Source organism: Lepisosteus platostomus, chromosome 5, assembly GCF_059453375.1.
Source record: "Lepisosteus platostomus isolate fLepPlt1 chromosome 5, fLepPlt1.hap1, whole genome shotgun sequence".
In the NCBI taxonomy this organism is placed as follows: domain Eukaryota; kingdom Metazoa; phylum Chordata; class Actinopteri; order Semionotiformes; family Lepisosteidae; genus Lepisosteus; species Lepisosteus platostomus.
In genome coordinates, this window is record NC_142615.1 from 62,448,466 (window position 1) to 62,472,061 (window position 23,596).

The 23,596-nt window shown below is 41.0% G+C and overlaps 4 non-coding genes across 4 annotated transcripts; 1 reads left to right on the plus strand and 3 right to left on the minus strand.

Moving 5' to 3' along the window:
• Nucleotides 1–8,241: 8,241 nt before the first annotated feature.
• On the minus strand, nt 8,242–8,335 carry trnai-uau (transfer RNA isoleucine (anticodon UAU)). The gene is made up of 2 exons: nt 8,298–8,335; nt 8,242–8,277 (listed from the first exon to the last, which is right to left on the minus strand). It is a non-coding gene; the product is annotated as a tRNA-Ile (tRNA).
• An 8,101-nt stretch (nt 8,336–16,436) lies between these two features.
• Nucleotides 16,437–16,509, minus strand: trnak-uuu (transfer RNA lysine (anticodon UUU)). The gene has a single exon. It is a non-coding gene; the product is annotated as a tRNA-Lys (tRNA).
• A 1,245-nt stretch (nt 16,510–17,754) lies between these two features.
• Nucleotides 17,755–17,826, minus strand: trnaa-ugc (transfer RNA alanine (anticodon UGC)). The gene has a single exon. It is a non-coding gene; the product is annotated as a tRNA-Ala (tRNA).
• A 1,652-nt stretch (nt 17,827–19,478) lies between these two features.
• On the plus strand, nt 19,479–19,550 carry trnat-cgu (transfer RNA threonine (anticodon CGU)). The gene has a single exon. It is a non-coding gene; the product is annotated as a tRNA-Thr (tRNA).
• Nucleotides 19,551–23,596: the final 4,046 nt, after the last annotated feature.

Below are 23,596 nucleotides of genomic sequence, written 5' to 3' on the forward strand. Positions count from 1 at the left end.
TGGCTTTAACTAGCAAAGTTTGTGCACAGGAGAAAAGATGACTGTGGGTCCCAGAAAGTCAGGAAGAGGACCGGTTCGTTCCTGATGAAGAGCTAGTTCTGAATAGTGATTCAGCTGTCCACAGTTCCGACCTGTTCACGAGGCCTGCTGCTGGTTACTCTCTGGCAACCTCCACTCTAGACTCTTAGAACAAAGGAAAGTTCTGGCACTCGGACACACTGGCCGTTCCGTGGTTGTCCGAGCTGAGTCTCAGGATGGTCAGGAGGCACGCTGCGAGAATGTCCTGCCCTTGGGAGCCTTCTGCTCCTGGGCCGTCCTGCCCTGGAATTCTCCTTTGAATTCCCTTTAGAACAGTCCACAGAATCCTCTCCAGAATCTTACTGAATCTCCCTGAATCTTACTGAATCTCTCAGGCTCTCTGTGTTGCCTGTTTTTACCTGGAGGAACTTCAGCTCGTTGATTGGCTGAAAGTTCCATGGGCATCAGAGTCCCACGTGGGTTACTCGGCCCTACCAGCCCCTGATTGGTTGATCAAGGTGAAATATGAGTCACTTACTCCTGACACTTAGGAATGCAGTCCAGATGTCCAACTGGCACTCCCTAGACAGATAGGCACCAATGGATGACCATTGATCATGATAGCCAGGCTTAGCTAAGTGCATCCCCTTTGGGAGCTGTCCTTATCAGGAACCTTAAATCAGCCTGCATGAATAGTTTCTCTGTGGCTGCACCACAGAGATGAACAGAGAAATGGGGCCTCATTTGGGAAGGCTCAGAACACTTAATTCTTTCTTATTAATAAGCCTCGCCGCTACAGTAGGCATGGTGCATTTGTCTGTGAAACTTGAATGCTGTGCTTTTTCACGCAGAATCATCGGCAGGAGCAAAGCTTATTCAATCTTTGCGCACAGCGCTCCATCAGAAATACTTTGTCCAAGTTTTGAAGAGATTGTGGGATTCTCTGCACACGCTCACATCGCGTACCTCAGACAACACCACCATTCGATGGGAAATTGATTCTACTTCTTGCAGTTGTTCCTGTGGTTGTGATAGTTACAAAGTTGCACTTTCCTCCACCTTCTGCTATAGTATTCATTGGGTGAGCTTCATCAATTGGCTCAGAAAGGTCAACTGTGCTTCGGAAAAAATCAGCAGCAGTGTCTTTATTTTGTCGGTGAGTATGGCTGTCTTTTAAAGCACATGAAAAACACGAGTTTGTGGATTTCTCCAAATAGCAACGAATTCAGTTGTGCAGAGCTTTACTGCTTTCAGAGGGTCTTTTACCGACGCTGCTGTAGTAGAGAAGTGACATAATCACAAACGCAACCATTTGTGCTGGCTGTTTAACTAAGTATTAAGCTTTTTTAACTATCACATGATTTTAACTAATTTAACATCATCTCCAGAAGAGCACCTCGCACTGCTCACTGAGCTGATGTATGTGCCCATTTCTCAAAAAATTAAATATCATCTGAACTGATTTTTTTCTACTTTAAATGCTTTCCTACTCTTTTAATATTTCAGTTAAATCTTTTATTTTGAAGTACTTTCCATTGATATTAATCCTAGTCCCGATGAATGATTCTGGGACATGGTGCGTCTTGAATAATGTTCTTATAGGTTTCAGTTTGGAAAAGTGCGCTCTCCAGAAGCTACCGAAACCTCTAATGGTCACACAAAGCTTAATGCAATAGCAACGTTTGGGGTTGAAAAAGAATATAACTTGCTATGAATACGAACACTGTTCCAGGAGGCGTGTAAGGACTATTTTGGCTCAGATCACCAATTAACCTTACATTTCTGATCCATTAATATCGCTATTGAATGCTAAAGGTAGGTCCTGGCAATACTTCTTGAGATCTTCTTTAGAAAAATTTAAAAAAATATATTTCCAGTTCTAAACAAAAAGTAAAAAATACTGATTACGTGCAACTGATAAAATCTCTCTTCCAGGGACGTTGTAGCTACATGCAAATTACAATGGAAAACTTTATCAGCTTTAAAAGTTTCTTTTGCATTTATAAGACGATCAGCATGACACTCAAAACATACCTGTATTCAGTAAGCGGTGAGTCTGCTGGCTGAGCAAGTTGCCTCCTCTACACACAATAGCAGCCCTGACGCTAAGATAAATGAAAAGAAATTGCTTTTATTGGGCACTTTTCATATCCGATGAGCTTGACATCTCCCAAGGGCGATGGAGTTTTTTTGCGACACTGCTTTTCCCTTTTTTCTTCTTTCTGTACTCTGATGGAAAAAAAAAGAGAAATCATGTAAGGGAAAAATGTATTTTTTTCATGGAGAAAACGTGCACCAGGAATGTTTTGTTTTGAAGAAGTGATTTAACATGATACATGACCTAATTTACTAGAGTAAATGCTCACACTGCAAGGTCTGCTTTACTACAAGAGAGAAGTAGAGTGAAAGATGTCATAATTGCACTGCGTTGTTGAAGAAAACATCTTTTTCTTTGAATTCTAAATCAATCAGAATTTCAAAGTGACACACAAACCCTTTGTCTGTATTAAAGAGATGATATTTTAAAACTGATAAAAATGTAGAAAACACGTTTCTCACTTAGAAATTTAGGATGGGATTATTACTATTACTAGTAATTACTAGTTGCAGTGCTGAACTCACCATGGTGCAATTCAGTTACATGATTGGCCAGTGGTTTCATGGATAACGCGTCTGATTTTGCATCATGAGATTGGAGGTTCGACTTCTACCGGGTTCGTGTGTTTTTAAATCAGGCTACTCAGAAATAGATGTCCATTATGTGAATGAACCGCACCTGAAAGCAAACGTTGGTCGGGTTTCCTTCTTTCCAGCATGAAATAGCAAATCGTTACAAAAAGCACCAGCTAATGTCCAATAGCATTAGTCATTTTAATTAACATGAATATACTGTAAGGTCTTGGTACATGGGATTGGATTTCATCCACAATTTAAAAAAGGGCAAATTATATTTATAGGCTTCAGACACATTTTAATACAAAAGTGACCTAAAACTCTGTAACTTTCAGGTTAGTTTGAACCTGTAATGAAAAAGGGGCCTGAAACTTCCATTCTGTGATGTAACTGTCTCTAAAGTCGGACGTGATGTTTCACGGATGTGCAGTGTGCCTTTTCTCTTGTCATGTTCAAAATGACTTGCTGTGTAATTTCCTGAATGCGTGTCCTGTACTGCTCTGTTATTTCATTTAGATTATCTATGTGGTGTACAGATAAAACCAAACGGCATGGTCTAATTCCTGGGTTCGGCACCAGCTGAACCTGAACATACATCATCCGATCTCAACATGATTTGAACACACAACCTTTTGATGTGGTATCAGATGCACTACCATCACACCACTCCCCATAAGTGCTTTTAATTCCCCCAAGGAGAAAAATATTTTTTTTCATTCTCTCCTGTGAGAAGCACCGCTCTTCCAACGAGGGTCTCTTCTTCCCAGACCACAGATTATTTTTCCTGTCTGGCTCTCACACAGAGGGCAAACACACTGTCTCCACTAATGTGTTTACTACATCTATAGATCTGACCCCCTTACAGCCCTGATATTCCTGGACAGGATCCCATATTGAGCAGTATTTCTCGCGTTCTGAACTTACAGTGTGTACACAATGTACTTTATACACAAAGTAAGTGTTTTCGTAACTCTTGGACGTTTTGTCAAAATGTTACTGGCATGCCAAAATCGCCCCCTCAACTGAACAGTCCCACCCCCCTCAGTTTTGGATAAATTGTCAATGGTCAGATAACTACACTAACCCCGAATTCACAGTTACTACATCAGACTGTTTAATGTGCAGGAGGGCTATCTGTCCAGGAACAGCACGTTACATAGTGTCTATGTTTTGGGGTGTCAACATTATTATGACCTTATTTGCTCAGGTGGACCAATGCCTTGCAGTAGTTTACCCTTATACTTACAATCGTTATATAACTAGGACTGTAGTTATAGAAGTTTCTACTTTCTGTTGGTTTTACAATGATTTTTTAATGATTCAGAACCTCGTTACCGTTGATGTTGTTGCAAAAATGAACACATATGGTTGATGCTCCAGGCAAAAATAATCACGTGAGTTCTGATGAACGTGGAACTGTTCTTCATCACTAAATACCAGATTGCTTGTCATTATCTTCTAACATGAAATACTAATCAGTGGCATGCTTGCGAGAATTCACTTGGATGGTTGCAATGGCTCCATTTAAACCGAAATATCACTACCCCCCTCAGGATTTCAGACCTCCCCCCTACAGATCATTCCCCTGGCGCCAGTCCTGGGTATAATGATGAACATAGCTGCCTTGCAAGCAGTGAATCTGGGTGTGATTCCCACCTGACCCATCAACAAACCTTTTCCAATGAATCTTTGATCAATTTAAAAAAGTCTTGAAGCTGGTAGGCTAGGGAAGAAGCACTGTTTGAGTACACTGAGGAAAATGTGCTACTGTGCTGTGCTGCTCCAGTAGCGCAATTGGTCAGGTTGTGGTGCTTTTATAGTGGAGTTATACCGAGGTTGTGAGCTCAATCATCACGTGGAGTATGTTCCGTTTTCAGCTGCAGAAACGTGCTGTTGAATTTATGTCGGTTCTTGTGTTACTTTTTCCTCTCGATGGAGCTGTATTAATGCAGGCACACCTGCTTCCATGTCAAGTTATTTTATCGTTGCTTACAAACCAACACACTGCAGACACCTCTGATATTGTCACTGCTTGTGGGCCACGTGTTCCTGCTGTCAGCCTACCATGATCATACACCTATAGAAATATTACTGCTGTAGGACAGGAGCGAAGAAACAAAACGAAAGCACACCAAGTTTAAAAAGGTCAAAATGTGTCAAAGCCCTTCCTCGAGGAGAATGGGGTTCAAACCTACTTGTGCAGAGTATCATGTACTAAGAGGAGATTGCCTTAACCACTAGGCCACCTCCATACACACTTCAGCCCCCTCCGGACATGAGTTGCCTCTTTCCCCATACTCAAGGGTAATTTTCCTCTTCCACCTACAATTTCAACATTTACCTTGTGAGATGTCAAACCACAGAGCCTGTGCTGCGCTTCAGTGTTAGCTGTAGTGGACACCCCATTGAACATAAAAAGCATATTGAACTCCTTGGACATAAGCCATTTCTCGTCACTTGCTCAGCGAGCAGGCTCAGCGCACACTGAATGCAGGTGTCTCAGAGCAATTGAGATGTGTCCAAGTGGCTGTAAAAGGGATATCTGATGCCAGTGCCATGGCTTAGTTCTCCGACTGCAGGCATAGCGGCGCGCCGGTTGGAGTATTCTCGGTCGCATTTAATGGCAACGTCATGGCAACGTCAGCTCAAACCACCAAATGGAGACAGGCGTGCTGACAAGCTGAACCTGCTGATGCAGAATTAACACTAGGATGTGAGAATGCTGTGGCTTAGTTGGTTAGAGTGCCTGCCTAGTAAACAGGAGATCTTGGGGTTGAGTCTCAGTGGTGCCTGTCTTGCCACACAGTTTATCATTATGGAAAGCAACATCCTTCTACATTAAATTTAATGGAAGTGTTCATTTAATTTTTGGAACAACTTGTTTTTAAAAAAATCCATACAAATTGCGAAAGATAAAATACTCATCTGTTTTGTCAGTGCAGAGGAATTACTGCCAGCTGGCAAGGAAACAAAAACGATTTTTTTGTCTTTAGCCAAAAACCTGTGAATGTAGAAAAAAGGTGATGTGTGCGTTAGTTTTTATGGCGCAGTCAGTCCGCATATCCATCAGTTAAACATAACGTTGGTAAATAAAAAGTCCCCAGAGACGCATTTCAAATTAATCGGACCTCAACACCGTCTCCCCTAAATGTGATGGGGTTTCTTTGGATGTCCTTAAGCATCCTGTTAGTTGCAGAGATTTCAAACTTTTGGCTAAAGTCAAACTACAAGAAGTTAATAGTTGAGCGCCTAAGTCAATATCACTGGGAATGTGACTATGTAAACTTAAATAGTATTCAAAGTATTGCAATTTTGTTGTAGTTTAAAAAGATATTTTAGCTGGGGATCCTCAAATGATGAGGGTAGAAAAGAGAACTATTCGACACCATCAGGAGTGCTTAACGTGTGATAAAAGTGTTTTTTAATCACAAAGTGAAAATAGTGAATTTGTCTTTCACTTAGATGTTCATCAAAAGCTCATTAAACAATGAAGGAGAGGCTCGTGTTCCAAATTCACTTCGTGTCTCATTATCTTGCTTAGATTTTTAAAATGTACACTGTTGACTATACACTCTTCCTAACACGATTAAAGAGCCAAGTTTAGTTCAGAGGTAAAGCATCTCATGCATCGTATGAAGCTCTGTTTTCTATCACCAGCGTCTCCACTCTGATTTCTTTTTAAGCGCGATATCTTTTCTGTGATTTCTTTCGTTTGAATGCCCTCATGTGTGAATCTCAGCACAACACATAAACTCGTTTGTCTGTTTTAAAGAGATGCAATTTTTAAAACAGACAAAATGAAAGACTTATTAACTAAATACACATAGAAAACGTACACCTAATTGAGAAAATTTGGACTGGGGCGATGTATTATTGTAGCGGCGCAAGCTCACAGTGGTGCACTTGAGGAATGCGGTACAAGGGCCAGTGGCGCATTGGATAACGCATCTGATTACGGATCAGGAGACTGTAGGATCGTAATGCTCTTAAACCCAGTACCATAACCGTAGTGTGTTCAGTCCTACACAACCTTTCTATCGACTGAATAAGCCTCCTGTTCCATCTCCATCTTCTTCCCACACATTCCGGCTATTTCAGCACCGTTATTGTTGGACCACAGTCACAGATACGTAAGGGACACTATTCTGAAGAACCGTCTTAAATAAATAACGTTGCAAAAGGTAACAATAATGTTTTCTTAACGTAACTTTACATTTGGGCGTACAATACAATTTTCTGTACCCTCAAATAAAACAAAATCTTACTGCTTTCTCCTGAGAAACACAAGTGTAGTGTTAAATCACAATAAATAATACAACAAATATACTAAACTAACACCCAGATGTGACAACACACAGCTATGACAGAACACATTGAAGACTTAAAAGCCCTTTAAATTTTTATTTCCTTAATTTCCATTCTCTTCCCTCCCCAGGATAACTGAAAACTAACTATAATAAAGACTGTATATGCATTACTTGTAATACAGCTACTAATAAAAATATACATGGAACATATACATAATTATTAATAAATAACACTTTTATTAGTAAATACGTGTAATGATAACATTCATTGTGAATATTTGTGGTGTCTGGAAAGCAGTTTTAGTTAAATATAATAATAATTTTCAAGCAAGTGGTGCATAAGCTTGTTACTTAATGAGTACATTATTTCCATTACATTCAAGACAGTTCTAATGTGATCGATTGTTCTGCTTAGTCCGCTACTGAGTAGCTTAAAACCTATGAAGAGGTGGTTTAAGCTAGACTCCTAATGCAGTAACATCTAACGGGCAGCAGCTGTTATTTTAGGTTTGTTGCAATTGAGAACAGGTTTAGTACAGAGCTGCTGACAAATTTCAGTGGAGTTTATTGTATAAGGGTTTATTGCAATTGACCCATTGTAGCTACCAATCAGCAGCAAGGAAAAACAAACTTCACTTGTGCCTTTTAAAAAAAGGGAAACAGAGTAGTAGTTTATGTGGTAATTTCAGGTACAATGTAAGAACTAAAGTTATCTACTCCCATAGTAATGCGTGGGGTCCTATAAATAGAAAAAAACAATTTTAACCCGAAAACACAACAAACACAAAACAAGAAGTCTTCCAGGAACCTAGGTAAATCCCTGTAGTAGTCTAACAACTACAAAAAAAAACAAACAAATGCAACAACTTCAAAAGAAAAAGAACATTAAAAACAAATCTGGGGAACAACAAAAACACAGAGTCTAATTCGAGAGCTTTTTCAAGTCTTCAGTGCTCCTCTCGTCTCAGTAGACCTCTCTCATATATTTGTGTACAGGTCAGCTGGAGGTACACAGCTGATGGTAATTTAAGTAGGGAGCTGCGTCAGAATGCATGGGCTTCAAAGGAAAAAGTCAAGGTTTATTCCATGCTGAAAAGAGAAGGAAACACAATGTTTCAGCTGTGGAGCCTTATTTGATTGTGACTCGAAGTAAACCTTTACTTCTTCGTTTGATGTTAATTTATCTCCATCAGATACCTAATAATATCTAAACTTGACAGTTGCTTTCAGTAGCTAAAGACGCTGCTCCAGGTGAGGCTCGAACTCACAACCTCGGCATAACTTCGCTGTGCACTGCTGTATAAGTACCGCGCGCTGACCGATTGCGCCACTGGAGCTGTGCAAAGTGTGCTCCTCATACAGACTGACGCTGCAGAAACACAGGGTGAAAACGGTTTCGGTTGTGGATCCATCTATACATGGGGAACACTGAAATAGCAAGGAGAATACAAGAAAAGAAACTGAAAGAATTGTGCTAACAGCAAAGGGGGACGGAGGGAGGTGGTCGGACAAGTAAATCAGCCTGGTAGATTGTTTGTAGCGACATTTTTGAGTCAATCGGCACACTGATTTCTCTTCATGTGCCTTGAACTGTGCAGTTTGTATTTTCGTTGTAGATAGGTTTCTTCAGAAGTCCAGTAAATTGACAATAATGGAGAACTAGCTGACGCACCCCGTCGTGAAGACCCTCTGTAAGGTGATTACACGTTTCATTTTCAAGTCGCCTCCTTTACACTCAATTGCTTCCTCGACACTGAGAGAACATGAGAAATGGCTTCAATTTCAATGTGAAGCGCAGTTCAGGCTCGATGGCTTCACATCTCCAATCAATCAAATAAAATTGCAGTGAAGCGATCTAAATAAGACTCTGGAGTACTGGGAAAGATGATTATTTTGAGCGTGCCTCCCAGGGTCTGCTACGAGGCTGAAGTTGGCTTCTTATTCGCCAGCTTCTTATGCGTGTTTTTCGTTCCACCTTAAATGCTGCTGCTGTGATGTTATGTCGCCTTTCGCCTGTAGATGGCTCTCTTCGATCAGTACTAATCCGGCTGGAAAACTGTAGACATCTTCACTGAAAGGGAATATCCAAATAGCGACTGTCCAAACTATATTTTTGTATGGAATATATTTCAGAAAATCGCAAACCAATTTTAAAAACTCACCATAACACGGACTTACACTGGGAAAAAGTGATTGCACTTTCTGCTTATTTCTACGGCCTCCCCCCCGATTATGAAAATGTCTCACAGTTCTGACACTGATGTGTGAAAGACAATGTAACAGACTATCAAAATCCTGAAGTACAAACAATTTTAATGCACCAGTTTTTTAAATATGACCCTCTGATCTTGGCATGTCAGAATACATCGGGAAAAAGTATGGCACGAATTGCAATGTCACGCATTGTTGAGAATATCACTGACCTTGCCGATATTTGCAGGGGATACGAATGTTTTGCACATGTTGAACTCCTTAGTCAATATCACTGGGAATGTCCAATAATGACGTACATCAGTAGCCTCAAAGAAACTTAGACTCACACATGGAGTTTTATCTTTGTATGGAGATTGGGAGAATTAATTTATACTCTCGTTGCTCATTAGCTAAATTATTTTAAAAATATGACACAGATTTGTTTGAGAAACTTGTAATTGCCTTAAAGAGAGTCTTCTTGAAGATGTGCACCAGCTAGCTCTCCACTGTCAATTGACAGGACTTGAGAAGAAACTGTTCTCATACAACCAACATACAAATTACACATCTTAAGGAACATGAAGAGAAATCCGTGTACTAAATAACATAAAACTGTCGCTGCAAATTATCACCAAGCTGTTTTATGTATCTGACCACCTCTTTCCTACTTTGCAGCGAGCACAATTCTTTCTGTTTCTTCATTGCTATTTTACTGTCTCTTTCCCCCATGCGGAGATGGATCCACAGCCGAAACTTTAGGTCGGTTCCTGTTACTCTGTCCGATTGAAAGAGCTGTATGAAAGGCACTCCCATCTCTGCAGGAAAGTTATTGCTGCTCTCAACACAATATACTGCAGCCAAATGTGATAGCGATACTGTCACTGCCTGTGGGCCACGTGTTCCTGCTGTCAGCCTATTATGTCATGTTCATCCACACCCAGAAACATTACTGCTGTAGCACAAGAGTTATAGGTGCAGTTGATAGAGCATGAATCTCTTAATCTCAGAACTGTGGGTTCAGTCCCCACATTGGGTCCCTCTGTGTCAGTTTGATCCCCCAAATCCTCCTAGCATGACCTGATGGTGTAACAGTGATACCCAGTACCCAGCGTAATTCAGCTTTCTTTCCACTTGATTCAGATTTTGATCTGAAATCATCGGCCGAACAAAAGTTTGTCTAAATCGAGGGAGATCTGCTCTCAATCAAGTATTAAACACTTCAGCATTTACTGTTTGAATACCGCACTTTGTCAAAACACTGCCGCTTCTTAAGCTAATAAGTAACGGTTTTTGAGCATGCATTGTATTGTTAATGCTTATATTAAAAAAGCATAAATTCACATCATGGAATTTTGACGGGACAAAGTAGTCCAGCCCCTTTACAACATTACATACCCACTGATTAAAGCTTAAAACTACAGTAGCAGGAGTAATAATAATGGCAAGAACATGTTTGGAGTTCAGCATTTCATTTATTCTGCGGAAACATCGTATCGGAATGAACTGCCCGAGATAAAAGAGTAATTGCAGCTTCAGATCATATTTTCCAGAGCATTGCATTGTTCTGTTCATGATGACTATACGCTTTAAATTTGTAATTTACTGCAAGCGTTGCTTTTCCAGATTTTTCTGAAATTCCTCGCATTTGACTTGACTTGAACTTTATTGCCATATGTAACCGGTGCTGGTACAATGGAATTCTTACTTACAGAAAGTCTCTCAATTGTAAAACAAGTGTAAAAAAAACAAAACAAAGTGCAAACAGTGCATCAAGACAATGTACAAACAAACAATAGACAATGTGCAAGTAAACATGCAGACAGTTTGAATATAAACAATACAGACGTGTAAACAATGACTGGAGACGTACAATAAATAAATTAAAATGAGGTAGATGGTGATGGTGTAGGTGTGGTCCGAGGGGGATGGCTAAATGTGTTCGCCAGTCTCACTGCTTGTGGATAAAAGCTATTGAAGAATCTAGTGGTAAGTGTCCGTATGCTCTTATATCTCTTGCCTGAGGGCAGTGGGGTGAAGAGCTCATGCCCGGGGTGGTGACTGTCCTCTGTGATGGCCAGAATTCTACCACGGCAGCGGTCCTCATAGAGCTGTTTAATCTTGGTGAGACCGCAGCCGATGATCTTCTGGGCCATATTTACCATTCTCTGCAGTGCCTTTCTTTCTCGCGAAGAGGTGTTGCCATACCACACGGTGATCCCGTTGGTGAGGACGCTCTCGATAGTGCAGCGGTAGAAGTTCACCAACACATGTATTGGCATCCCCCATCGCTTGAGGCACCTCAAGAAATAAAGGAGCTGCTGAGCCTTCTTCATGACAGAGTCAGTGTTCACAGTCCAGGTTAGATCTTTAGAGATGTGAATTCCCAAAAACCTAAAGCTGGTGACTGTTTCCACTTCCGTTCCATCAATACTGAGTGGGCTGTGAGTGTGTGGCCTGTGTCTCCGAAAGTCCACTATTAGCTCTTTCGTTTTCTTTATGTTCAAGTCCAGGTTATTGCTATGACACCACCGAAGCAGCTGTACAACTTCATCCCTGTAAGTGGACTCGTCATCATCACTGATCAGTCCTATTATAGTGGTGTCATCGGCAAACTTAATGATGTGGTTGTTGCTGTGTCTTGCTGTGCAGTCGTGAGTAAATAGGGAGTACAACCTTGGACTCAGACAGCAGCCTTGTGGGGTTCCAGTGCTCAGGGTGAGTGGTGTTGATGTTTTATTGCCTATCCGCACCACCTGTGGTCTCTCGATAAGAAAGTCCAGCAGCCAGTTGCAGACAGAGTTGCACAGACCTAATCCCCTGAGCTTTGTCACCAGTTGACTGGGTATGATGGAATTGAATGCTGCACTGTAGTCCAAAAACAGCATTCTCACATACGAGTTCTTAGTGTCCAGGTGTTCCAAGGCTGTATGCAGAGCCAGGGAGACAGCATCATCCACTGATCTGTTGCTCTGGTAGGCGAACTGCAGGGGGTCCAGGGACTCTGTGATGGAGGAGTTGATGTGTGACAACACCAGCTTCTCCAGGCATTTTATCACCACAGATGTTAATGCTACTGGGCGGTAATTATTCAGGCATGCCACTTTTGTCTTTTTGGGGGTTGGAACAATAGTGTTTTTTTTAAAGCAGAGCCAGCACTAAAATATTTCATTCCCGTCGCTGAATACATCGTGGAAACGGTATTTGCAACGGAATGCTGTCACACATGAAACCTTTTTGTTTTTCGGTTCTGAAGTTTGAAAATGAAAATAAAACGGGGGTCACCTCATAGGCTTGAAAGAAGTCCAAGCAGCATAAAAACCCACGAATTCTCACAAATTGTGTTGCATTGTGCTGCACCTTTCTTCTGCTGCTTTTTTAAATCAGCCTTAAACATTTGAATGCATACCTTACTGCTGCTAATCACATTCACGTGTTTACGAAGCTTTTTTCTGTCCGTTATGTTTTTGCTAAGCAGTTTCTCCATTTTCCTCGTACTGTGATTGTGAGCGAGCACAACAACACTGAAACAGTGTAAAGACAGATAAAAAAGTCAGGGTAAAACGCCTGACTGTCGGGAGTGGGATTTGAACCCGTGCCTCTATTTGGAGAGCGAAACACAAAGCTTAAAAGACATGAAGCTGTGAATTTGCTGTTTTAAACCGCTTGGCTATCCTGAAAAATGTGTGCTGATTGTACCAGTCGCATCCGATTTTCCGTAACTTTAGAACGATTGATATGACTGGACGAACACAATTTATGGCGTTTAGCATGACATGGAAAACGGTAGCGGAGCATTCGGGTCCGGACTACCAGACTCAGAAACAGTTTTTACCCCCGCACTATCAAACTATTAAACTCCCAGCCTCTCTCACTCTCTCCTCACCTCTCACCTACGATCTGAAACTCACAGTGCCTTCTTTCTTACCAAAAACCCAAACACACATTGAAAATCTACCTCTACCATACATGTCAAAAGCTCACTCCCCATCATTTCTATCCCTTTATTTCATTCTTTTGATGCATGTTTTTGCACATAACCTGTTACCTTTTTGTTGTTTTGCACACTGCCTGTTGTTGTTTTTTGCACATCGGCTGTTGTCTCTTTCTTTTGTTATACAATTGTATTGTTGTTGTGTTTTTTTCTTTGTACTACTTATGTCCGAGAGCTAGCTAAATACCATTTCGTTATTCCATATACCTGCGTATGAGTATAATGACAATAAACTTGAACTTTTAACTTGAATTTGAACTTGAACTTGACATAGTCTTGCAGGCAGTATATTATTTTATCGTTTACTCGTATAAAAAAACATGGTCTTCTCGTTCCTAAGTCAGATTTTTAGTGCTTTCGAACGTTACTTCCAACCTGGACTGACAGCTCACGCGATCTGTTTGTGATCAGACCATGGAGTCTGGGGCTGTACCAAGCGCACGTTCCTTCCCAATGCTGAGGCGATCATTCAGAAGATGGGTGTGAAGAGAGATAAGCTTTGTCGACTAAAAAACAAGGCAGGATATGCACGAATACTAATCACTGGCGACAGTTATGCTCTCTTACTATTGAGATCCCTACATTGCAAGTTTTTTTAAGACTTTGAAACTAAAGGGAAGCGGTGACAAATGAAACAGGCACAGGTGGGGCTTGAACCCACGCTCTTCAGTTTACAAGGCCAACGCCTTACCACTTGGCCAACGCGCCTTTGATTAAGCATGGGAATAAGGTTGTTCAAATTATTTTTTTCTGAATCTGGTTTACATCACCTGGATGCAGCAACAACAATAAAAGGTATACTTGTCCTTAAACTCGGACGTGATGTTCTGCAGACATGTGCACAATGTCCTGTTTTCTTGCAGTGTAGACATTTTGCTGTTCACGCTCCGCATTCATCTGCTTTGTGCGTTGTTAGTCCGCACCTGTAACATGTAATGTCAGCCGTCCCCTGTTCTTCTATTTCTCTAGCATGACTGTGTCCTGCTGCTCGGCTTTTGTTTGTAAAGTTTGAGCGAGCGCCCCGTTCAGTGTCACTCTGTCACTGTGGTCAGAAAGCATTCTTGATTCTGCTTGAGCTGCTTCATGAATTCTAGCGACTGTAAGAGCTCTTTTTAAAGTCAGCCCTTCCTCCTGCAGCAATTTATAGTCTCTTATGTGTACATTTTTCCACAAGTTGATCTCTTAACATGTCAGTTTCCAATACTCCAAAGTCACAAGATTTAGCCAATTCTCTTAGTGCAGTCACAAAAGCATCAACAGATTCGTCCTGAGACTAAGTTCTCTGCCTAAATTTATGCCGTTCCAAAACCACATTTCTCCGCGGTGTAAAGTAAGCGTCTAAGGCAGCTACAGTCTGTTCATATGTACCTTTTTCTCCAGGGAGATTGGCGAAAATCCGCTGTACGGGAGCCCCGATACAGTGCAGTAATGTAGCACGTCTCACGGCATCCTGAGCTTCTGTAGATCCACCGGCTATTTAAAAAAAATCTGTACGACTCCATCCATATCTTGTATTCCGTATACAAATCCGGAGCTACGAGGTTCAGTAGAAGCGGTGAAAAAAGCCGGGCATAAGCAAAGCTTCTCGGCGCGGCTGCCATATCTTCCAATGGGCAAGCTAAACGAACAGTCAGAAAATTCAAAAGTTCGTTTCTACCAGCAAGAGAACTAAAATCTGCAGTGTTCTGCTCGCTTTGAGTCCGTCAAGCACTCATCTCTCGTCGCCATAAATGTTGTGTATCTTAATAAAGAGACGTTTTAATATTATTTTAACTATTTTGTTAACTACACAGATCATGCCCTTACACCTTATATTCCTGCTTTCTACTCTCGTTCTGTTGTCTCGCGATGTCTACTCACTAAACTACATTTAGCATGACTTCTTGTTGCAGTTGAGCTCAAAGCTGGAGATGATCTCCATGTTCTACCGCACTAACTAGTCCGAAACGTAGTACACAGTACACACTTTTTAAGTGAAGTCAGGTTGTTAAAAAATTAAACCAGCGCCCTGTCACAGAAACGTACCCCAGTCTCCCGCGCAACAAGCGGAGGTACTCAGCACTATACTGTACTAACGAGGAGCGCTTGTCTGCAGCTGAGCGTCAGCTCTGTTTACTGTCGGCAGTCATTTCCTCATTTCCAAAGACTTTTTCACCTGCTCTCAACTTTTAAAGACGGTCATAAACGCTCAAGAAGTAATTAATGTCAGGTGGAAGTCTGTTTCTGTTGTCTCAGCTCTTGATAAAGACAAGCCGTGCGTGGGAGACTCCCTCCCTGAAGACGTTTGCCGTCACCCTGCGAGGGAGAAGAGCCATCAATCACCAAAGCAACCACTGAGACAGTTAACATTAAACACGTGAAATGCGAGATGTTGTGATTTTTTCCCCCGCTTAAGGCTTCTATCGATCCTACTCTAACGAGAAAGACCTCTTTATTAGAAGTGAGATTTTAACAAACGTCTCCAGGGGTAACTGCGACCTGAACGCAACGGCATCTTGCCTGTGGTACTTATAATGAAGTATATATTTTATTTCTTTCTACTCGTTGATAAGAAAAAAAGTGAAATCATGTAATTAGGGATATGTCTTTTTTTCATGGGGAAAACTAGCCCGAGCAAATGTAAAGTTTAGAGCAGCGCTCAATAAAAATGATCAGAACCCGAAAGCGCTTCTTATGCGGATCAGTATATTCCGATACCACTGGTTCTGCAGAAGAAATAAGAAAAGCCGAACTCAAAGCAGAAACGTGTTGCCATTACGGGTACTCTGTCTGCAGCTGCTTTAAGATCTACTCACACCACGATGCCATTAAGGCTACCTAGTTAAAAAAACATCGTCACCTTTTTGAACGTGATTATTAGACACCCGTTAAATCTCAACCGAGGTTTCTTGAGAGATCGTTCAGCGAGCGAGTAATAAAAAACTACTTCGCTTCCAACCTCTGCTGTCACTGTAAACTCGGACGTGATGTTCTGCAGATGTGCAGTGTGCCTTTCCTCTTGTCGTATTCAAGAGTACTCACTGTGTTAGCCTCTCACTGCGTGTCCTGTACTCTACTGTGATTTAATTTAGATAATGACGTGGAGTAGAGTGACAAGATCTACTTGAACATTTTCGGTTTGTGAAATGAAACACTAAAAACACTACTGTAAATACAAGTAATGGACATTTAAAATAACCACAGTACAGATAGAAGAGTGAAAGATAAAAGACTATTTAGAATGACATTCACAATAGACTTAAGAACAGCACATCCGCCCGAACAGGGACTTGAACCCTGGGCCCTCAGATTAAAAGTCTGATGCTCTACCGACTGAGCTATCCGGGCTCTGAAAGAAAGTCAACACTGTCGGGATCCTCGCAAGTCACGTGTACCATTCCCAGTAGAATGAGTGAGAAATACAGCATGACATGGGTAGTTAAGGGGCTCCCACAGTCCATCTTTCCTCACATTACTGATTTTTTTCAATAGCATTTTGACCTTTTTTCACATTCAGATTTTTTTCACATTTAATAAAATCTTTTAATCAACAACATTAAAAAGAAAACAAATGGAACATTTTTTGGAACAATAATTAAAAAAAAACTTTCAATGCCTTGGTTGTATACGTGTGCACACCCTTTATAAAGGGAGTTGCAACAGTGCTGAAATTTAAAGAGCATTTCTGTAGAGAAAACAGCCTTGATGTTAAGCTTAGGGAGCCTGTCTTTTAGAAATTCTATTTCTTAACACCTTGCACAGCCTCCCGCCAGACTAACAAATATTTTTTTGGAGAAATTGACTCACACACCGGAAGACACTAACGTTTATTTACGTTAGAGCATGTGAATAACAGTTTAACCGAAAAAGGTTGTAATTGTGATTTTGTTAAAATTCAATAAATCGTCTATCAACAGTTAGAATTCATTTAGAAATTGTTTTATTTCATAAACTATAAGACAATTAAGAGAGTTTATAGGTCATATCCGTCGCTTATGTTCTTTTAACTCTAGCGTTCAGGATCCAAACCCAGGTGCGGACGATTGTGTTTCTTGAATCTCTTGTAATCATCAAAAGTCGATGTGTAGTCCTTCAGTACTTTCTCGAGTTGTGCCATGGATATTTTATACGATCAATACTTGTCATGCTCTTTTGCATTTTCCTTAACAAACGGAAAAAGTTCAAGGTGTGTTTACGGCTGTGCTTCACATCTACACGAGAGCAGTACAGGACACGGAGTGAGGAGTTCGTGAAGCTTTCAGTTTAGTGCTGAGTTCAGAAGGAGGATTCGCTCGCTGAATGATCAATCAAGAAATCCCGGGTGAGATTCAACAGGTGTTTTCTGCAACAGCCACGACAAGTGTGAAGCAATCTCTGGATTTCCTGACTTTGAACTAAATTATTAGTTCAAATAATTTAGGATTTAACAGAACTAAAAGAGGTACATTTAAAATAGCAGCGCAACCCTGCAGCACGCCGAGTTTAATTGTGTAAACTGCATTTAATTGTGTAAACCTGGCTCTCTCTGAACACGAGCAAAGAGTTCTCACTCAACAGAAGATTGCGATGCGAGTACTCTAATATAAAAGCACCTGGAGATACCAGGGATTGAACCCGATACCTCATACATGCAAAGCATGCGCTCTACCACTGAGCTACATCCCCGATTATAAAGTTTATGGAACAGACTTAGAGATGTGCAAATGCTCACTGATCACACCACTCACGAAGAATGCCTGCAGTTTCCCACTTTCGCGTTTCTTCTACTACAGAGTAAATTCATAGGAATGAAGAAATAAGGAAGGAAAAATAATCGCATCGAAGCTTCAAGAGACTGGGCACAAATTAATCTGTTATTTTTGTATCCAGTTACATGGGCGACGGTGGTTGATTCCCAGACGGGGGAGTGCTTTTTTTCTACCTCCTTACTCGACTGTCTTTCAATTCTATTTTATTTGAAAGCTTTTTGCATCTTTTAAGTGCTCTTGATTAAACTATCCATAGAAAAACAGCAGTGCTGATGATTTAACGCAAAAGGGTGAAACAACGCCCCAACCACAGGAATGGTAACAGGAAGGATCGTGTTCTTATTTAATATGTCCTTTTGAGATGTCTTGTCAATGCTCACAGGTGGTAGAGCTGAATAATTTACTTTTAGTGGTGTTTTTAAACAAAGATGGAACACGTTCTTTCTATACCAGGAGAAAAGGAGCAGACTTTACCTTTAAGTGGCAAAAATGACACCTTATCAAAGCTAATATTAATTAAAATGATATCACAACAAAGGATTTGAGCCTTGAGCTTTCATTGGACGTCTGTGTCTCCATAACTTTGTAGGTGAGAGAGAGGATTGTGATAATTTGTAGGTGCTTCTCGGAAGTGCGTTGGTGGTACAGGCGCCTTCCAAATAATTGAGTCAGGTTTGAATCCCAGCCAGTGCAAACCCAAATCTTTTCAAGATAATCTGTGGTCCGCTAACACATCTTTTGAAACACTACAACAGGTAACACCCCGTGTGAAACATCGTGAGCATCTGTTAAACCTCTCTACCTACCCGTTCCTCACAGAGACATGACGAGGGTCTAAAGGGACATTTTGAGCCGTAGAAACATTTTATCATTCTGTACTTTCCTGTGCGGTCAGGCCAGTTCCACTTTAACTGCGCCCGACAACGGAGGTCGTTTTGAAAACAACGAGAGTAAAGGGACACTGCACGTCTGCAGAACATCACGTCCGAGTTTAAGGACAGCAAGAGATTGGAAGCTAGGGAGATTCGGGTCTGTGTTTTTATTATAGGTTCAAGAAAATCTGAATACCTTTTCAAGAAGTAATTCAGAATCCCAGTCAAATCCAGTACAAATGCCGCATAGATCTGCATTGTACAATTAGTATACTGTTTGTCCATTGAATCAAACATGCCTTATGAAGCATTTCTAAAACAGGAGAGATCGTTAGGGAATGCGTCTTCCTGTAAAAATAAAATGACTTCAAGGGCACTATAAGCAGAGGTGCTCTACAGGAAAAACTATAGCCAGAGATGCCAAAGAGGTCGAGATTTCACCACATAAGAGAAAGCATCTCAGAAAATGAAGTTGCGGTCGTTTCCACGCGTTATAAAACCACTAGGTCAAACAACAAGAGCTGAAGAGCCGCTGTTGAGAGTAACACGGCCAAGCGCTCTAAGGAGCTGGCTTAAACCTCCAGTCTCTTCAGGAGCATCTGTTGGAGTCGCACTGCTACAGCGCATCTCCTTGTTAAGTATCCCTTAAAATCCCAAAAAATAATTTGAACAACATTATTCTCCTGTTTATTTTTGAGGCGCGGTGGCCAAGTGGTAAGGCGTCGGTCTCGTAAACCGAAGATAGTGGGTTCACTCCCCACCCGTACCTGTTTCGTTTGTCTCCGCTTACCTTCAGTTTCAAAGTCTTCAAAAAAAATGTAGGAGTCTCAATAGTAAGAGAGCATAACTGTCGCCAGTGATTAGTATTCGTGCATATCCTGCCTTGTTTTTTAGTCGACAAAGCTTGTCTCTCTTCACACCCATCTTCCAAATGATCGCCTCAGCATTGGGAAGGAACCTACGCTTGGTACAGTCCCCGACTCCATGGTCTGATCACAAACAGATCGGGTGAGCTGTCAGTCCAGGTTGGAAGTAACGTTCGAAAGCACTAAAAATCTGACTTAGGAACGAGAAGACCATGTTTTTTTTTATACGAGTAAACGATAAAATAATATACTGCCTGCAAGACTATGTCAAGTTCAAGTTCAAATTCAAGTTAAAAGTTCAAGTTCAAGTTTATAGTCATTATACTCATACGCAGGTATATGGAATAACGAAATGGTATTTAGCTAGCTCTCGGACATAAGTAGTACAAAGAAAAAAACACAACAACAATACAATTGTATAACAAAAGAAAGAGACAACAGCCGATGTGAATAAAACAACAACAGGCAGTTTGCAAAACAATAAAAAGGTAACAGGTTATGTGCAAAAATATACATCAAAAGAATGAAATAAAGGGATAGAAATGATGGGGAGTGAGCTTTTGACATGTATGGTAGAGGTAGATTTTCAATGTGTGTTTGGGTTTTTGGTAAGAAAGAAGGCACTGTGAGGTTCAGATCCTAGGTGAGAGGTGAGGAGAGAGTGAGAGAGGCTGGGAGTTTAATAGTTTGATAGTGCGGGGGTAAAAACTGTTTCTGAGTCTGGTAGTCCGGACCCGAATGCTCCGGTACCGTTTTCCATGTCATGCTAAACGCCACAAATTGTGTTCGTCCATTTGTATCAATTGTCCTAAAGTTACGGAAAATCGCATACGACTGGTGCAATCAGCACACATTTTTTCAGGATAGTCAAGCAGTTTTAAACAGCAAATTCCCAGTTTCGTGTCTTTTAAGCTTTGTGTTTCGCTCTCCAAATAGAGGCAGGGGTTCAAATCCCACTCCCGACAATTAGGCGTTTTACCCTGTCTTTTTTACCTGCCTTTACACTGTTTCAGTCTTCTTGTGTTCGCTTGACAACCACAGTACGAGGAAAACGGAGAAACTGCTTCGCAAGAACATAACGGACAGAAAAAAGCTTTGTAAACACGTGAATGTGATTAGTAGCAGTAAGGTACCTGTATGTATTCAAATGTTTAAGCAGCAGAAGAAAGGTGCAGCACAATGCAATTTGTGAGAATACGCGGGTTTTTATGCTGCTTGGACTTCTTTCAAGCCTATGAAGTGACCCCCGTTTTATTTTCATTTTCAAACTTCAGAACCGAATAACAAAGAGGTTTCATGTGTGACAGCATTCCGTTGCAAATACCGTTTCCACGATGTATTCAGCGACGGGAATGAAATATTTTAGTGCTGGCTCAAATGCGAAGAATTTCAGAAAAACCTGGAAAAGCAACGCTTGCAGTAAATGACAAATTTAAAGCGTGTAGTCAGCATGAACAGAACAACGCAATGCTCTGTAAAAACGATCTGAAGCCGCAATTACTCTTTTATCTCGGGCAGTTCATTCCGGTACGATGTTTCTGCAGAATAAATGAAATGCCGAACTCCAAACATGTTGTTGCCATTATTGTTACTCCTGCTTCTGTAGTTTTAAGCTTTAATCAGTGGTATGTAATGTTGTAAAGGGGCTGGACTACTTTGTTCAGTCCAAATTCCATTATGTGAATTTATGCTTTTTTAATATAAGCATTAACAACACAATGCGTGCTCAAAAACCCTTACTTATTAACTTAAGAAGCGGCAGTGTTTTGACATAGTGTGGTATTCGAATAGTAAATGCTGAAGTGTTTAATACTTGCTTGTGAGCCTTAGATAAATTGCCTGCTTCAATTTCAGCAAGCGGAGTTCTGCTCAGCTGCCTGTAGTACACATTGCTGATTCCTTTTGTGAGGGCACGGGCAATGTTTCAACGATAAGGCTGGCGTGCCTGTCGAAATTTTGTTTCCCTTTCACTGTGTTGTATTTGCCCTACTCCTACAACATCAATTGTGATGTCATCATTGCCCATTGGTTTGTGTCTTGTTGTCATTATGTATTTTACATTACAGGAACTGTAATGTAAAAGGTACTGAAGGTAGGAACTGAAAGTACAGACTGCTTTAATCATTAGAATTCTCTTTCCTGATGTATTGGTATTTGAAGGCTATTGACAGCAAGGATTTATCTTCCTGAACTTGCTATATAAGATATGGGTCCATGGTTATCTTAGTTTAGATGTACCTTTAAGAAGTGGTAATTTTCTCCATTGTTCAGCCTTTAGACATACTTTGAAAGTTTTAGGCACAGACATAATCTTTCTTAATCCCCTTTTATCCTGAGGTGACGTCCCAGACGAGCTTGCCCCCTGGGAATATTCACTGTGTTCTTCAGGCTTTTTTCTGATTCTACACAGATTTTGTCTCCCTCTTACATGTCACCACTGTCTGTGCTGCCTGTGCATCGTCTGTATCTTCTAATGAACTTCTGAGCTCTGTGTCGCCTTCCAAACTAAATCCCTCACATTGACTTGAAATATTGACTATAGATTGTGTACTGTCATCTGGTTTGGAATCCCTACCAATACTCACCCCCTTCTGCGCCCTAAGCACTTGGGTTCTTACTTTTTATCTATCTTCATGCCAAATCACTGATAACCATTTCCTGTTGCTGGAGCAATCCTCTCCAAGGACTCTGTTTGACAGTGTTGACCACATATTGTCATGCCACCTAATTTCTTTTTTCTATCTTAGAAAACTTCAGAAATTATTTGATCACATTCCCTACTCCTCCAACCCTTGACCACACTTCTGGCCTCCTACACCTCTGTCCTTCTTTAACATGTGGCATTGCCAACAATCTGAAAAATAGGAAACACAGCTGAATGAAGTGGAAACATAAGTGAAATTCAACTCCCACTGGATGTTAATAGTGTAGGAGTGCGACAGATGTACAAGTCCATTAAATGTTTTTATTTCTGTGCTTAATTTTACGGGCCCTATATTTTGATATAGCATCAATCACAAAACAGCATTCTGTCACTGTCACAACCACCGGGGATCAACTCACAAAAGAACTAACCAGTACCAGCAGCGGGTTAATAATAACATGTGTTAATCCATCAGCACACGCTCTGCAGCACTTTTTTAACCATCCAAACCCGCTTCCCGCTGCTCGGTATTGAGTCTTCTCTTTGAGAGCTCTACCTCGCATTTACTCTGAATCTCGCTTACTGGTTACTGAACTCCCTTTTGCCTCTCGACCTTGGACCTCACCTGACGTTCTGGATTGTTTGACTGTCTCAATAACTACTGGCTCCTGCATCTGCACAGGATCTGCATACCTTTTCACTGAGGATTCCTGATAGTCACCACGTAAACAAAACTAGAAAAGAACTATGTGTTTCTTAAACTTACCCCCAAATTTAAAAAAAGTCAACATATCTGGGTTGTGTGTGCAAGATTTTTAAAAACTGCAAAGTTTGTGTGGGTATGATTGTAAAAAATCAAATCATAACTGAAGAAGGCTCCATGGTCAAAACATTGTGTTTTCTTTCTTCTTTTTTCAGCATGGAATAAACCTATTACGTGTTCCTTGGAGATTACCATTTGCCAATAAGATATGATCACTGTATTGACCATATACAATTTCTTGCATTAGGAATTCCTATTTTGCATACCTCAGCTTGCTCTCCATGAACACACAGACAGGGAGTGAAGCTGGGGGTCAGAGCGCAGGGTCAGCCATTTATACGGCACCCCTGGAGCAGTTGGGGTTAAGGGCCTTGTTCAGAAGCCCAACGGAGTAGGACTCCTCTGCCGACCGTGGGATGTAAACCAGCAACCTTCCAGGCACAGTTGCAGATCCTTAGCCACAGAGCCACCGCTCCACCTAATGTGCCAATTCTTTAAAAAGTCCAAAAAAATGCAAATTTATTTTTAAAAATAGCTGTTGT